At 46.8% G+C, this 13,081-nt stretch overlaps 1 long non-coding RNA gene across 4 annotated transcripts in view; it reads left to right on the forward strand.

Moving 5' to 3' along the window:
- Positions 1 to 6,102: 6,102 nt before the first annotated feature.
- LOC117313569 (uncharacterized) overlaps positions 6,103 to 13,081 on the forward strand; it is a 38,439-nt gene continuing 31,460 nt past the window's right edge. For 2 of the 4 annotated variants that reach the window (XR_004528075.2, XR_012333864.1), the window contains exon 1: positions 6,121 to 6,469. This is a non-coding gene — a long non-coding RNA (uncharacterized lncRNA). Of the gene's footprint in view, positions 6,470 to 13,081 lie in introns of all 4 variants that reach the window. The other 2 variants (XR_012333865.1, XR_012333863.1) reach the window with 2 other exon arrangements.

The raw sequence follows: 13,081 nt of genomic DNA on the forward strand, positions 1-13,081 counted from the left end.
ACATACAAACTATTTCGCTTGCTTAGGATCAATGAGTATAGATGTCAGAACCATCTTTCAGTTTGAGAGGATCACGTTTCCTAAGAATTTGAAAATGTTGTCCCCTCCTTCATAAGTTAGGTCAGCTGACTTAAGAATTAGCCCTGCCTTGTTCCCCTGTCTTATCCCTACTCAGGGTCCTGGCTGAGTTTCTTGTTAGTTGAGCTGCTCTGGATGGAAGTTGTACTATATTCCCAGCCTCAAAATTGGGAGTCCAGGAGCAGCAGGGCAGAGGATATCAGTAGTAAACAGGAGATTTGTGGAACCTCCATAGAGGGTTGGGGCAGTTCAAAAAAAATGGAGTTCCCTCTCCAGTTTTCAGTTTAGAGGCAGAGGGTTAAAGCCTGGCAGAATAAAAACACCAAATTCCGTAGGAAATACCTGTTTCAGTCCAAGGCACTGTGGCTGGATATGTGGAGTGGAGATGGAAACCTTTTCTCCTTCCTTAAAAAAAATACAATCGAAATATGAGAAAAGACAATACTATGTTAGCGCATTGGAAGAGAGTGGTGGAAGAGAGTCCATGGGAGCCTGGAGACCAGTTGTAATGCCAGAGCTGAGGAAACATGAGCAAAAAGACAAGAAGAGCAGTGATGGGAATAAAAGAAACCCAGGTGGTGGTTACAGAGATGTCTCAGGGTCCCAGCGCTAACCTTAAGTATTGTCCTAAGGCACCAGCAGGCTTCCTAAGGTAGTCCGAGGCAGACGGTGGAGCATTACTCTGCTCCGTAACTCTCCCAACCCCCGGAAGCTCTCTCCTTCCCAAGTATTCCCTGTTCATCACCACTGTGGTCTCTCCTTCCAAGATATCTTTGGCTTCTAAATAAACCCTCTCCTCCCCCCACCTCAACCCTTAACAAACCCTAGACACATGTGCACACACATACATACACACACACATACACACATGAGTCTCCCTTTTTCCTGTCTTGAGCCTGGTCTCACAAGCACCTGCTCCCCGGGTGTCGCTCACCTGGGGGATGCTGAAAAATTGGCTGTCAATGGCAAACACTTGATTGACAGGTGGCCTCAGGATACCTTCACTTGGATAAGCCAGAGAGGCATGGGGGACTTCGAATTAGAACAGGGATCTCTGACTCTGTGTATGTGGCAGCCTGGATGGGAGGGGAGTCCAGGGGAGAATGGATACATGCATATGTTTGGCTGAGGCGCTTTGCTGTGCACCTGAAACTATCACAATACTGTTAATCGGCTATACCCCAATATAAAATAAAAAGTGAAAAAGAAAAGAACAGGGATCTCCCGTAGAGAAAGAGTTGCCAACAAAGAAGTGAGCAAAATGATAGAGGTAAAGTAAAACAATAAAACATATTTAAGAGGACTTAATGATTATGCTTTAAAGAGCAGTTTGTATTTCCCTGCTCTACCTCACACGGGTCCTGTGTCCTAGGTCGTTTAATTCTGATAACTGCACTGCACGATAAATGCTACCATCTTCAGTTTGCTGATGATGAAACTGAAGAGGAGAGAGAGGAGACCCATATGCTCTCTTTTATGGAAACTATGAGGTCGGGTCTGACTGGCAGAGATCTGGCCTCCTTTGATTAACCTGTTCTCCTTCTGTGGATAGACCCAGCTTTGGGGGAGTTCAGTCTGGGTTTATTAAAGCACAGTCACACTGCACAGGTCTGTTGAGAGAGGCGACTCCTCTCCCTCTTCTTTCTGAAACCCTTATTGAGCACAGAAGGGGTGAGTCCACAACTACTGAGTAAAATATGCCTGCTTGGTCTATTCAGAGCAGTGTCATTCGTATCCCACGTATCCCACATAAGCATAGGTGTGAGGGGCGTACCCTGAGGGGTCAGAGACAAGAAGCCTCACCTGGGCTTTTGGCCAAGGTGCTATTTTTGAGGGTTAACTTCTCAGGGCCTCAGTTTACTGTCTGCAGCATGGTGGAGGAGAAGGCATCGGGGGAAGTCTCCAGGAGTCCCTCAACACCCCCAAACAGCCCTGCAGCAACCCTTTGCTCTCACCCAGGAACCACAGAAGGGGACGAAGGGAGGGAAGAGGGACTCCTGGGGACTTCCCCCCGATGCCGTCTGCGTGTTGCTTGTCCCTTATTCTTCCCTCACCTCCACCTCCCTTTCCTCCTGTCCTAGCAACGGGCTGGCATCCTGGTGACCTGGGCTGTATAATTCTCAAGGTCTTCTCCCAACCCTTCCCTCTCTCCCCCCAGTTCAGGATTTCTTGGGAAGAGAAATACAAGGATAAGAAGAACCGTTCGCCCCCCTTGCAGGGTGTGTATGGATTATAAGATAATTCTTTTCCTTTCCTGTGTTCTGAGTGACCCGACAACATTCCTTCATAGCAACTGCACTTTTATATGGATTAAGAACCAAATGTTGAAAACACAACAGAAAAAGGAATCTTATTGCAGTTTCCAATATCTGACCTGCCAAGAACCAGGAGCTTCAGGGAAGCTAAATCAATTACTTAAGAAGTTTCCATCTTTTCAGCTTTTCTCAAGAAAAGTTGGAGGGAGCCTCCAACCTATCTTTCCAAAAAAAAAAAAAAAGTGCACACACGGCAGTGAACGGATAACAAAGGCATTTCCACCAATTCCGCATTGGATGGGAGGGCCTGCCTAGAGATTTGCCAAGAACACCGAAGCCAACTCCAGAAAGCTTCCTGGGATTGCAGTTGAAATAGCCCTCTTGATTAGTGAACTTTCCCAGGTTGATTAAGAAATTTGTACTGTTCCCCTGTCAGCAAACTCAATTTTTTGGAATTCAGCACTTTGAAGCAAAAAAAAAAAAAAAAAAAAAATCTAAGAACATGGACTGTATTGTCTTCTTTCTAGAATCTTATTGAAAATGTGTATTTTGTCATTTTTTAATTTTTATTGGAGTCTAGTTGCTTTATAATGTTGTGTTAGTTTCTACTGTGCTGCAAAGGGAATCTGCTATATGTATACATATATCCCCTCACCTTTGGATTTCCTTCCCATTTAGGTCAGCACCGAGGATTACGTAGAGTCCCCTGTGCTATACAGTCTGTTCTCATTACTTATCTATTTTATACATAGTATCAATAGTGTATATATGTCAATCCCAATCTCTCAATTCATCTCACCACCTCCCTTTCCCCTATTTTGTCATTTTTAAAAAGCTGCATTCTACCCAATGCAATTCACCTAACGTTTGTCGAATGCCTAAGTGTGTCCGGTTTGTTGAACGCCTGATGTGAAAATTCAGAGATTCAGTGTGAATTCAGGAGCTCACGATGTAGAGGGGAAGGCAGCCTGCAAAGGGAGATCTGTGGAGGTACGGAATCCATGCTTCAAGGAAGGGGGTGTCTCTGTGGGGAAAAATGAGTGCTTCAGGGAGTCAGGACAGACTGGAGAAAAAGGATAAAGATGAATGCCCTTGGCTGGCAAGGGGAAGAAGTCATTCCCAAGTGAAGGGGCTTCCTTTGTGCCTCCAATTTTACATACTTTACCTCTGTTCATTCACACACAACAGGTGGGTTTCAGGTCTTACAGAATTAGTCTTTCCACGTTATGAGTGAGGAAACCGAGGCAACGAGAGACAGTTACGTGTCCAGGGTTACAAAACCGTAAAGCACGGTTTGCACAGGCATCTAAGTCACAGTCTGGGAGTTAGATCTAGATGGAGGCCAACAGGCTTTGGTCAGAGGTGAAAGGAATGAATTCTGCTCTGAACATGTCAAGCTCGAGGTACACGTGGGAGTACATTAGCTAGAAATAAGGACCTGGGATTGGAAGAGAGCTGGGGGCGAGATTTGGGAGCATGGGCAGGTTGGTGACAGCCGGGGTATGTGTGAGAGTGAGTGAGATTGTCCTGGGCAGGCATGTGGCGAGAAAAGCAGCTGTAGATAGAACCCCGGGGCCACAGGAAGGGCCCGAAGACGGACAGAGAAAACGGGGGAGTGGCTGAAGCAGTAAAAAGAGGCAAAGCCATGGAAACCAAGACAGAGGAGAGTCTTCAGGAATGAACAGCGCCAGCCAGTGCCATAAATGCTGCCAAGAGCTTACACGGGATGACAGCAGCCTTTCCGTGGATGCAGGCAGGAATGTGCATGCTAAGAAAAACGATTTAAGTGGATAATTTTTTCAAACACATTCTGTGTGCCCAGTACTGTGTTAATAGTTTTATATATATGGGCTATTTAAATTTTCCCAGTATGAATTGTTGTGGATGTTACCTCCAGTTTACAAATGAGGAAACTGAGGGTTTGTTAAGAAACTTGCCTCATATCAGCAAACTGGTTTGTCAGAACCAGATTTAGAACCCAGGTCTGTCTGTCTCATAACAGCACGCTCTTAAATATTACTTTTTTCCTGATGTAGAGAGATCGCTAACATAAATTGTCACAAAAGGTTTGATATTTACAAAAACTTTCCAGAAAGGGGCTTTCATGTGATTACCCTCCTGATGAGGTGGACATGAGCTGTTCATCACTTGTTCACCCACGCACTCATTCATTCATTCGTTCATTCATTCCACAGACATGTATTTCTTCGAGCCTCTATAATGAGCCTGACATCAGGCAAGTCAGCAAAGATCCCCATGTGAAGGAGACCTGATTCCTCCCTGGAGGAGCTTTCAGCCTCAGAGCAAACATGTACCACAAAGATGTCCACTTCTCTGTGGTAGGCGGCGTGCGGGAAGACGGCGTTTGCACCCAGGGGCACCGAGAGCAAAAGGTTGCCCTTCCTGAAGGTCAGAAACGATTCAGAGAGGAAGTGGCCGGATCTGAGTGTCAGTGGTGAGTCGGTGTTGTGTGGACCCCTTGGGGCTGGGACCGCAGGCAGGGGCAGTCCTGTGCGGGGAGGCTTAGGGCCAGGAACAGGGTAGCATGTGGAGCCACAGAAAGCCCAAGTGGGCTAGAGTGAGTTCTCAGGCATCAAGAAGCTGCCCTCTTCCTGATTTTTTGATATACCAGCAGGCACCTGCATAATTATCTGAGGGCTATATTTATTTATGCCAACTCTGTAAAAATAATCTAGCTTCAAATTTAAAAAATCCACAGAATTGCTGTTTTGATCAGTGGTTATCTATTCTTTTGTAAGATGTTAAAGTAAAAAAATATCCATTGGTATTTTACAAATCATCTTACAAATCACCTGTCATGTGCAATAATAAAGTATGAACCCCCTTTGAGAGCACAGAGATGAGAGTCCAGATTGGGGGGGGGGTCTTAAACTTTCGGGTCGCATACAGCACTTGGAGAGTATAATGAAAACGATGGAGCCTCTCTATGTCACCCTGTGGGTACTAGCACACACCCTCACGTGTGGTATTTTGCATGTTATTTAAGAAACTAGCGGAGGACTTCCCTGGAGGTCCAGTGGTTAAGACTTTGCCTTCCAATCAATGCAGGGGGTGCGAGTTCGATACCTGGTCAGGGAGCTAAGATCCCACATGACTTGCGGTCAAAAGACCAAAACATAAAACAAGCAATATTGCAAGAAATTCAATAAAGACTTTAAAAATGGTCCACACACACACACACAAAAATCTTAAAAAAAAAAAAGAAAAAGGGAGGGGGGCAGTGGTTCCTGGATGAGAGGTCGGGGTACCCTGCTGTAGGAGTAGGCGGGATGCAATATGAATGGTCGTGTTAAAGCCTGAAAGAGCAAAGCTGAATCCACCTGCTCTTCCTCTTATTTGGATCCCAGGAGGCCACCTGGTTGCACTCAATAGCCAGAGGTATCATTTCAGAAACTTTGTCATCTCAGCAACAGGAAAACGGCAGCCTTAAGAGGTCCAGGCAAAACTGCTGTATCGTGCAGGGTTCCCAGCTCGGTGCTCTGTGGATGGGATGGGGGAGGAGGGAGGTGCAAGAGGGAGGGGAGATATGTATACGTGTAGCTGATTCACTTCGTTGTACAGCAGAAACTAACACAACATTGTAAAGCAACTATACCCCAATTAAAAAAAAAAAATGCAAAATCAGCCTCGGCCTGTGTAGGTGGGGACTTCAGCCCTCTGCTGGCTGAAGGGAAAGACTGAGTTAGCCCAGCAGGCAGCTCGTGGCAAAAAAAAAAAAAGCAAGCCACGGAGGTGCAGAAGCAGGGCCACTGCCCCCAGGCACGAGCAGGGAGGTAGGCGCTTGGCAAGCCGAGCTGAGAGCGGGGGAGAGGGAGACTGCAGCCACCAACCAGGGGCAGAGCCGCGCTATTCAGTCTCTTAGCTCCATTGCTGTGGCCGGGGCCCCATTAAGGGATGCCCCCCCAGCACCCACAGAGAGGGCCAGACAACAAGTAACGCTTGTCTTCCGCTGGCAGAACAAGTCCACTGACCGGCCACCCTGCCTCCCCCAAAAAGGCCAGAAGAAGGGCAGACGGAAGGAAGAGGGAAGAAAAGCAGGGAAGAAGGATCGAGGGACACGCAGAAGAATGTGTCTGCTGCTCCAAATGTGGCACCGTTTAAGCTCCCGTTAAATGGTGAGTCAACAAAGAGGTCAGCTCGTCCAGGGACCCAATTACCCTCCGCTTGGTGCCCAGGAAGGCCCAATTAATCCTCATTAGCTCGGCTTTGGTGGGGCTCTGAGCTCTCTGGCCCCTCCAGCTCCAGCCCGGGTTGTGGTCCTGGGTCCAAGCACCCCGCTGTGAACCTTGTTTTCTCAAAGCTCACACTTGGCTTAAAACTCTTGCTGGTTTGACCCAAGAAAAAAGAGCCTGTGGCCCAGAGGTAATGAACTGTTCTAAGTCTGTCTCATCTTTCTCTAAAATAAGAATTCTGTCGACTGCACAAATATGACACGAATCAAGACACGCCACACCCCCTCTCCCTCACATACACTTAACACTCAGTCTCCTGAATGCACATGATTTGATTCTGAGTGAGAAGCTGGACCCTGTCAATATAGCCTAATGTAAATGCTTTAAGCAAAATGAATAGTATCATTAAATTGCTTCTGTCTCTTGTGTTCTATTGGTTTAACACCTATGATGATAAGTCTGCAGCCCTTAAGCTAAGCAGACAATTTGGTACTAACATCCTGCCCCTGGAAGGTACAAGGACAGGAATGACAGGTCCAAACCTCTGCAGGGATGGACACTTGGTCTTCTGACAGTTTCATCCTTTCATTTTAGTATTCTCATTCCCCCTCCCTCCTGCCCATTTTTTTTTTCCCACATTCCTTATTCGCAACCCCCAGCCGTGCCCCCACCCTGGCTTGATTTCAGTTCCCTGTTCCTCAAACCTTGTTCTCAGGCGAGGACCAGCTTATTCACACAGAGCCATCACAGGCCCACCGTGGGTCAGAGTTCCCTAAAGTCTGATCCAGGGGCCGCCTGCAGCTGAAACACGTGGTGCGTGTCAACAGTTTAAATCCTGGGCTCCACTCACTGAATCACAATTTCCAGGAGTGGGAAATCGAAATAAGCATTTTAATTGTTTCCCAGGTTATTCCTCTGCGTACACACACACACACACACACACACACACACACACACACACACACGAAAAAACCGCTAAGATACAGCATTTGGCCTCCCAGGGCTGTACGAGAAGTGTGTAAATCATACAGACTTGGCAATTCCAGGACAAGGAATGCTCTACGAGTTGGTCTCAACTGGGAGATGTACGCACATGTGTGGATGATAGAGTTCCTGCTGTGTATGTGAGCTTCTCACATCCAGTTCTCCACAAAAGGCCAACTGGAGAAGTTCAAGTGGCCATACCTCATGGCCCAAAGGCCAAAAGAGGGAGCTAGTCTGGTAAGAGTGAACGGGGGAAGGAATGCTGGCAAAGGGAGATGCGACAGGAAGGGTGAGGGGGGAAGGGTCTGTACTTGTTGGTCTGATTTCCTGCAACTTCCGAACATGTATTAGTAGGATGTCCCCACCGTGGTGGGATTAAGTGGCCCTGGAGTATTGAATGACTAGACGCTCCCCGATTCAAACGCACTCACTTCAGGAACCTGGAGATGAAGCCCTGGGTCATTTAGAAATTGAGCTCCTCATGGAACACAAATCAGTCTGCTGTGGCTTAACCAGTTTCTCTTCCTCATCCGATGATACAGCTGCAGGTAGGGGCTGCCACCTTTTTAAAATCCAAGGCTCCTTCTGTCTTTCTGACCTGCCCTCCTTAGAATGCAGCCTCGTCCTTACGGGGGTTGTATCCTCACCTTCCCTCTGTATTCCAGGCCAAAAGAGGAAAAGGGAAAGCACAGGGAGGAAAGGTGCCACTTCTGTCAGGAAAACGCAGCTTCCCCTGAATCCCCAGAAATCTTCTGCTTCTCACTGGTGAGAACTGCCTGTAATAGCCGCCTCGGTTGCAAGGGAATGTGATAAAGGTAGCTCTTATTTTAAAAATCTGGAACATTGTCTCCTTGAATAACATTGGGAAGCTTTAGTAAGGAAGAAAAGACACCTGGATACTGAGGAGGTAGGCAGCTTCAGATGCTCGTGGTGGACCTGGCAGAGGCAGGGGCTTCACAAGCTAAGGGACAGTTTCATGGACGTCCATTCACTCAGTCGCAGCCTAACACTGCTTACTCGATAAGGGTCGAGTAAGGGTCGATAAGTCCCCTGCAGAATCTGGAGGCAAGCTCTCCCCTCTGACTTGGGGGTGTTCTAACATGTGACTAGGAATTTTCAAGGAGACATGACCCCATTGTCTGTGCTAACAAATAGCACTGTCCTCATAAGTGTAACATTTTGAGAGAGGTGACTCATGCTCACGTCAGAGTCTTCAGATGACTGGGTTTTCAGGTCATCACACGGCATGGAGGCTGGCTGGCTGGCTGAGGAGTCTTCATGGGGGCTCCCACGTCTCTGGGGACCCCAGGGGAGGAGGGCAAGAGGAAAGGCTGACAGAAACGGGCTGCGAGCAATCAGAAAAGCTAACCCTTTGATCCATCGTCTGAGAGACGCGCCGAAAGTGTGACTGTGGTGCTGCTGTGTCCTCTGAGCATAGAGCTTCTCTGGGGACAAGCTAAGGAGAATACAGGCTACCACTACTGAGGACTGAACATTCAACACTTCAATAAGCCCACAAGTGACGCACGAGTGATAACACGATGTTATACGTGAGGAGACCTGGGCTTACAGGAGGTGAAGGGACAGGCCTGAGGCGCCCAGCCAGAGCACACTGTGGGTGCCTGTCTCCAGAGCTGGAGAGCTGCGTGGATTAGACATATTGATTTCCACATTAGTAACCCGGGATGGCCCGTGATGAGTTTAGTCCTCTCGGGGATTATTTAGTGTTCAACAGAAACGAAATCCTAATGCTTTTCTTTTCTTGAGGCCTTTCTTAGACCTCTCCTGCTTCCTTTGTTCCATGCTAGTTTTCCCTACATATCTAGGCTCTCAGCCTCAGAGGAACTAAAGCTTACCTCCTTTCTCTTGGCTTCTAGGTCTACTGCTGTAACATAGGTACCCTCCACACTGAATTTAGGGGCAGGAGAAAGGGTCCAGACCTGCGAGGCCCCTGCCTGACAGCCTGTGCCCTAATCATCCCCCAAAGGCTTCCCGAGTGCCAGATTCAGAGCTAAGCGTTTTCATGCAGGTTCTCATCTCATCCCCGATACCTTATGATGAAGATCCCAATGTCACCCCCGTTTCCACAGATGTGGAAAGTGAGACTTGGAGAGGTGAAGTGCCTTGCAAAGGGGCAGAAGGCGTGGCAGCACTGTGATGACAACTGTGCTGTTCCAGACTCTTTTTTTTTTCAATCTGCCTTTTTTTAAACTTTTTATTTTCTGTTGGAGTACAGTTGATTCACAATGTCATGTTAGTTTCAGGTGTACAGCAACGTGATTCAGTGATACGTATACATGTTCCAGATGCTTGCGTTCCACATGTGATCACGTGTATCTACGCAGCATAAGCAGACCAAGGAGGAATGTCAGTCTTTCATATCGCAGACTCTCTGTGGTCTTTAGATGACATGAAAAAAATCAAATATGTCCCTGTTATGTCTATTTTCTTCTAATGTTTTCCCAGTGGGAGTTCGAGACGTCTCCACGGGAGACAACCACGTTATCTTCCCCAGGAGCCCTGCAGCATGTCAAGAGTGACGTTGCCATTGCCCTGAATGCCCCCGATTCCCTCATAACCACAGAGCACAGTGTGTGCAAAACGCACGGACAAACTTCCTGTATATTTGTCCCCTCCATTCCAGGCATGCTTCTTATACCACAGAATGTTATGTGTACCCAGGAATTAATGAGTCTGCAAAGGGGAACTCCCCCTCCCCCCAATATAATGCAAGCTTCAAACCTAGGTAGCCACAAGGCAGGATAAGCATTTTTCTGCTCACGAGCACGACAGAGCCACCAAGACCGGGAGCACCAAAGCCCCGGGCCCATCCTCAGCCCGGCCCCAGGAGAGGTCTTCCTTCTAGAACTGGTTCCTCCATTCATGGCACCCAGAGCCATCCTTTCCTCTTTTCCCTGGGATTCTTGCCTTAAAATTCCCCGAGAAGTCTACGCAAGGCAGTGGCAAAGGATGAAGCCTGGAGATTTTTAGAGGACCGGCCCTTCAAGGCCCTAGGTGGAAGGCCTGAACTTCTTTTTCCAGAATTGCTTCAGCTTCCAAAAGTGAACCTCTGCTGGGTTCTGGAAATAATATTGATCTTTTAAAAAAAAACACTTTTCAAGTATAAAACCTAAGAATCAGATACTCAGTATCTATGAAAGCCAGCATTAGGAAGGTGCCTTTGATGTGGATACGGACTGTACAAGACTTTCCGCCTAGGTGTGTATGTTAATGCCGTGTAAATACAATCAGATCGTGTTTACCTAAATACACCCCAAATAATCACTTCTGAAATACCATAACTGTATCTCTTCTTCGACTTTTACTTTAAGTTCTTGTCGTGAGTGTCACTGAAGATAGACAGAATTAGCATGTCAGAATCAAACTGAATGCGGTCTTCTGCCCCAGACACCAAAGTTTCCCAGAGCTCCGTGGCTGAAGGGCAGCTTTTCTCCAAACCCTCTTTAGTGCTACAGAGATGGATCTGAAAGATCAAAGCTGTAACATAGAGGCAGCCAGTGCAGAGACCCGCAGAGACCTGGCAAGTAATGTAAACGGGAGATGCCATGTGAGTGTCAGTAGCCGTGGTGACCAGGAGAGGAACGAAGGCCTTTAGACACAGGCCGTCACCACTCTGTTGGTGCCACGAGCAGCCTCGGCTACGTGATACGAAGGGCTCAGTGCAGAATGAAAATGCAGGGGCCTTTGTTAAGACGGCAACGGCAGAGCATGAAACCAAGCACGGGGCCCTTCTCAGTGTGGAACAGCGTGTGACCATGCAGGTCAGGGGGCCCAGGAAGCCAGCCCTGGCCACACGGGTATGTCAGGCCAAGTTGACAAAAGCAGCGCACAGAGACTAGAGCTTGCTCGCTTCTTGAGACCTTTAAACCCAGATGAAGGCCCAGCCTGGATGTGGTAGGAGGTGGCCTGGCCTGCTGAGGGGTCAGCACTAAAGGGCCCCATCCTCTGCTGCCTTTCTTGGGGTCCACCCCTCCACCGCTACCACCTGCTTGCAGACTTACAAATGCAAACCTGTTCAGAGAGCCTGAGCTCAGCTGCACCTGAGTCTTTGATAACCTGGCAAGGAACTTTTCCAGAAGTTGCGGGCACATAGGTAGACTCAGGGTAGAGACCTAATACATCTTCCTTTCTCGTCCTTCCATTCTAAAACAGAATGCATGTCTTTCTTACAACCATAGTATTAAATGTTTTCACCTTTTTTTATACCTCATTGTATATTTAACTTTTTGTTTATTTTATAATTTGTTATTAATGTTTCATTTTAAAATTTTTATGCATTGATTCTCTTAAACATACAAAAGAATTACATTTCAAATAGAATATACAGACCTCCAAGTATATTTAACCTTAGATTGAATAAATGATGGCATCTGACCTATTTCTTTCAGATCCATATCTTTGTTTTAAGAAGGAAATCTTGCAGATATATTTGAAATGTTCCATATACTCCTTTCTCTTTTACCCAGAATTAACCACAGTCTTGAAGTTTTTATAACTTTCCCATCAAAAGTTTTATGTTTTGGGCTTCCCTGGTGGCGCAGTTGTTGAGAGTCCGCCTGCCAATGCAGGGGACATGGGTTCGTGCCCCGGTCCGGGAAGATCCCACATGCCGCAGAGCGGCTGGGCCCATGAGCCATGGCCGCTGAGCCTGCGCGTCCGGAGCCTGTGCTCCTCAACGGGAGAGGCCACAACAGTGAGAGTCCCGCGTACCGCAAAAAAAAAAAAAAAAAGTTTTATGTTTGGACACTTAAGTAGATGTATAGTATTGTTTTCTTTTTCTGTTTATCAAAATCATATATTTGCAAGTTGTTTCGTTATTCCCTCAACGTAGAATAGATCTATGTTGATACACTAGATCAAGGAGTATTCATTCTAACTGCTGTTTAGTAAGCCCCTATACGTATGAAGGATAATTTATTGATGCCTCATGTATGAGTCTGTCTGTTTCCTTCTGATTTTTTGTTGTTGTGAACAATGTGCAGTGAGGGTCCTGCTCTTTGGGTCTTCGCGTGAGCAGGTACATTTCTCAAGGATCTGTATCTAGTGGTAGAGTCTGAACATCGCCAAGTTGGGAGCAGCTTGGTGATATCCATCAGAGGCTGTTCCCATTTACTCCCCACATCAGATCTGAGAGTTCCCAAGCCTCACATCCTCGCCCACACTTGTTATGATGAGACATTATTCTTTGGTCTGGCCAGTGGGTGTGAAGAGACACTTCATTGCTGACTGAGTCTCCATTTCCCTGCCACTGATGGGATTGCTATGTATTTCCATATATTTATTGGTCACTAGGGTTTTCTCTTCTGCTAAACACTTATTTATATCCTTTGTCACTTTTTTAAGAAGTGGATTGTTTTCTCTCTTTTACTACTGTGAGGGAGTTCTTCATATTCTGAATATGGATTCTTTGTTGGTTGTAAGTGTAGCAAATATCTTTTCATGGTCTGTGGTTTGCTTTTTCACTTTGGATTGCCTTGTGTTATACAGAGGATTTTAATTTGAATGTCACTAAATGGATCATTCTTTGTTTTTACCATTTGTGGTTTATGT

This window comes from Tursiops truncatus, chromosome 9, assembly GCF_011762595.2.
Source record: "Tursiops truncatus isolate mTurTru1 chromosome 9, mTurTru1.mat.Y, whole genome shotgun sequence".
Classification (NCBI taxonomy): Eukaryota; Metazoa; Chordata; class Mammalia; order Artiodactyla; family Delphinidae; genus Tursiops; species Tursiops truncatus.